The sequence below is a fragment of the Cyprinodon variegatus genome, unplaced genomic scaffold (assembly GCF_000732505.1).
Source record: "Cyprinodon variegatus isolate N-32 unplaced genomic scaffold, C_variegatus-1.0 Scaffold730, whole genome shotgun sequence".
Lineage (NCBI taxonomy): Eukaryota > Metazoa > Chordata > Actinopteri > Cyprinodontiformes > Cyprinodontidae > Cyprinodon > Cyprinodon variegatus.
Window position 1 is genome coordinate 394,505 of NW_015151183.1, and position 4,386 is coordinate 398,890.

The 4,386-nt window shown below is 40.4% G+C and overlaps 1 protein-coding gene across 1 annotated transcript in view; it reads left to right on the forward strand.

Annotated features, from left to right (window-relative positions):
* The first annotated feature begins 1,222 nt into the window (after positions 1–1,222).
* The window catches only part of dhx16 (DEAH-box helicase 16), a 24,774-nt gene continuing 21,610 nt past the window's right edge, over positions 1,223–4,386 (forward strand). Inside the window, exon 1 of the mRNA XM_015395199.1 lies at positions 1,223–1,407. The gene's annotated coding sequence lies outside the window, so the exon portion shown is untranslated. The remainder of the gene's footprint in view (positions 1,408–4,386) is intronic.

Here is a 4,386-nt window from a genome sequence, read left to right on the forward strand (position 1 = left end):
TTTAAATTAAATGCAGGGAGGGACTTTCATTGCTCTGAACTCCTGCCAGTGGAATGACGAATTAAGCTGAAAATGAAACAACAAAACAACTAATAAATTAAAGTTCAATGAAAGTCAACAAATGAGAGTAAGATGTTGAACCGGGCTGGAACAAGATTTAAGCCTGGACTAAAATGATGGCTCCTCTAGAAAAGCAAAGGGTCATGACGTCACCAGTGACATCACAACCAGCCAGTGGGTCTATAAGGCTACAGGCTACAGGTGACATGGCGTTTACCACACTCAACATGAAGCGTCGTCTCAGACAGAGCAGCAGGTTAAAGGCTATCAGAGCAGCAAGCAGCGGATGTTCCTCTGATTCCAGCTGAGCGTTTTATTCAGAGACGGAGGCTGAGCTTCCTGGAAGCGACTGCAGGAGGACGACTGCTGACAGACAGACGGATAACAGGAAGGTGCAGGAGCCTGAAATCACTTTAAGACTCATGGGATGATTAGATATTTATGTACCAGAGAGTAAAAGGTTCTCATGTGTAACTATATGCAATATTTCTAATAATTGTATATTTTGTTGCTCATTAGAGAGTTTCTGGATATTTAGGGGCAGCAGGTCAAAGGTCAGAGCTAGAAACAGCCACGAACGGCTGAGAGGGAAACTCTGGACTTTTCTGAAGGGGCCCCTAGGGGCCCCGATCTCCACCCTACTGAGCATCTCTGGAAGGAGCTGAAACAGAGAAAAGGTAGCCTGAGACTCCTGGATGAGGAGCAGAGGGCTGATTGACAGGAACAGGAACCAATCATGGCAGAGATTGACTCTACGTCTGAGTTTCACTTGTTTATTTTCAGATATTCTTTTATTTGTTATTTATTTAGTCAGATTGGAAACATTTCCTTGATCCATGTGAGGATTTTCTTTCATCAAACAAGGAGACCAACTGTTGGTCCACCTATATGTGATAATGAGAGGCTACCATCCTACAATAAGACCAAATGTAACCTAAGAAGATATTGTAAAAGTTTTAAAATAACATTTTCATCTTTAAATAAATGTTTAAGTTTGACTTTGTTGACCTTTACCAAGCCTACAGAGCTGTAATCTCAACTAGTTTCCATTCTCCAGGATGACCTATAACGCTTAGCTGTAGTTCCTGGTGTGTCCACAGGGGGCGGTGTCAGCCGCGCCCTTTGCTTCTTTAAGGGCTTCCGGTCAGGTGCTTCCTGTTAGCTCCGTGTGTTGCTCTGTGCAGAGCTAGCTAACTGAACCTGTTGGCGCTTTTTAAAGCAGTGAGATAAAGTTTGCTTGATGGCGGCAGGAGGAGTTTCAGCCTCTCCGCGTTTAGCTGCGTCTAAAGAAAAGCTTTTAATTAGTTTATGTTTTTAGTTTATCGGTGTTTGATCGACTGGAAGGAGGTGAGTGAAGCTGCTTCTCACCGTTAATCAGAAGATTCAAGAAACAATCCAGGATTTACAGTCCGGGAAACATTTACAGACTTTTATTAATCATCCTGAATTAACAGAAACCAGCTTAGAAACGTTTTAAAAACTAAGGTTTAGGAGCAAATCCTCCTAAAAATGATATTTAAACCTGTTTTATTTTATTGGACATTTAAACAGTCAGATTTTCAGCTCTCCTCTGGTTTCTATGGAGGACCAATCCTGCCAGAATTAAAAGTAAATACAGAAATGAATAAAAGCTCCAAAAATGATAAGCATAAAATTAATTGCCCCGTCCAAAAAAATACAATAAATAAATAAAAGTTGGTAGAAATTAAATTATACAGTGAGGCTTAAATGTATATATATCTTTTAATTAGCTTCTTTGTTTTTTTGCCTTTGTAATAATTACCTTGTTTATTTATTGTCCGTTATACTCTTCAACTTTATTTATTACTTATTTCTTTAAGCATTTATTTATGTGCATGTTATAATATTTTTGTCTGTTTTATTCTTCCTTTGTATTTTTTTACCCTATTTATTTCTTCCATGCTGTTTATTTCTGCCTTTGGTTTTTCCATTTCTGCCTCATTGTGCAAATGAGGGGCGTGGCTTAGAGGGTCACCTTCTGCCCATTGGTTGGTCGGCAACAGTCACAACAAACAGACTTTCACAGGATGGTCGTTTGGGGCATGGCGCGTGTTTCTAAGCGGCTTGTGGAGAAATGTCCTGGGCCGTGAGTAGCGAGGAAACAGGAAGCGATTCTTGTGGGATGGAAGAAGGAAATAGTGACAATGAAGAAGGTTGGAAGATAGCAATCAGTTAAAGGGGAGTCCAGTTCAAAACATTCAAGTGATGATCGATCCATACATTCCACAGCAAAACAGAATTAATACGTCATATTCAAAGTCGTTAATCAGACAGAATCTTTTACAAATTGGAATCCGGTTCCCTTAACAAAAACCATGAATAAACTAGTAGGAGAAGTCCTCAGTGCCAGAATCCTGTAGAGTGGAGACCTGCTAATGAACTGCAGAGACGGCGCCCAGCAAGGCAAAGCCTTACAAATCAACAAAACTGATGGGATAAGAGTTCAGTGCAGCCTAATGGAGAACAAAACCATCAGCAGGGGAGTCATTGGAGGAGTTCCTCTAAGAGCGTCTGGAAAAAGAGATTCTAGAAAACATAAGCGGTGAAAAAGTAAAAGAAGTAAAACGATTAAAAACAACAAGAAACAGAGAAAGATCTGACAGTTTATTGGTATTAATTAAATTTGAAGAAGAGCAATTACCCAGCAAAGTATTCATTGGTTACATCAGCTATAATGTCAAAATCTACAATCCTCCACCTTTGAGATGCTTTAAATGCCAAACATTGGGACCCATAGCAGCAGTTTGTAAAGGAAACAGAGATGTGGAAGGTGTGCAGGAGAACATGAGTACAGAAAATGTGGAAAAGAAGCTGAAATCAAATGCTGTAACTGTGGAGGAGAACATTCTGCTGCTTATCGCGGCTGTGAAGTGAGCAGAAATTAGAGCTCAGAATAACTTAAGCTGAAGCTGTTAAAAAAAATCCCATCTCGGTTAGAAAAACCCAAACCAACAGTTCAACACACGGCAGATTCCAAACCTCTGGAGAAATGTCCCAAAATTTAAGAAAATTCAAAAAAATTTTGTTAAAAAGATTTTGTTTTATTCATGGTTGAAGTGATCAGCTGTAGTGCACAGACGACAAAAAACCCGAAAAAAAATAGTGAAAGCTGCAGAAAAATCTCTGGAAGTTAAAGATTTAAACTGGGAAATGGTTGGAAACATGATGGGAAAACCAGTCGGACCAACAGAAACTGGCAGAGTGACGATAACCTAGAGATAAATTTAAATTATAAAGGCAAATGTGATTTAGTAATTATTATGTTGGGTTAAGTTAGACAGGTTTTCTTTGTTTCTGGGGTGAATGGTTTCCTGTTTCCTTGCTTTACTCCAGATCAGTTGGTGGCGGTGATGCACTTCTCACCAGTTTGCCAACCGCCATTAAAACCTCACAAGAAGAAGAAGAAGTCACAACAAACATGGCTGCCTATGGCTGGGGACGTAGCTCCGTGTGACCGCTTCAGGACCGAAGCATTAGCATTGTTTTTTTCACTGACGGCTTCATGGTAGGTAGCCATGTTTGCTGTGACTGTGGCCGGCTGCTAGTTTCTCCACAGCTTCTGGTTTTAATTGGCTTGAAAGTTATGTTCAACCAACCAATCTAATTCCGCAGTGTTTTTATCCAATCTATATTTGGGCAAACCAATACTAATGAGTCTCATTAGCCAAAAGTATAATCACAACTTCCAGAAGTCAGAGTTGGGTCTTGAACCATCAACCTTCAGAGTGAAAGTCTTCCAACACTGATCTGCTGAATGCAGAGATATACGACTCAGCAGTAGAGCTCCAGCTGTGTCCGATGGCCTGCACAGATATTAATCTGACCAAGATAGTTTAAACCAACTAGATTGGTTCTTAGAATCTATCCAACCTCTACAGTAACTCTCCTACTAACTCGAACATCTGGACTGAGCACTGAGGCTGTTTACATGCCTGCTGAAGTTCTTCTTTCTGAACGACTTCCTGAAGCGGTGACATGGTATCGCAGTAGCTAGGCTTCAGACGTCATCAACTTTGGGTCTTGCTCAGGGACCCAGGACCTCTGGATTCCAAGCTCTATGCTCTAAACACTAGGCCTCCACTCCCCTTGATTCTGATTGGATAATTCAGTTTTATTAAAACCAACCCAGTCTACCAACTCTCTCTTTTCTATTGTTTTTGTTTCTTTGGAGTTGATTTCTGCCCTGATCTGTTCTTTCCTGTCAGCTGATTAATCTGTGATCTGTTCCTTCCTATCAGCTGATTAATCTGTGATCTGTTCCTTCCTATCAGCTGATTAATCTGTGATCTGTTCCTTCCTATCAGC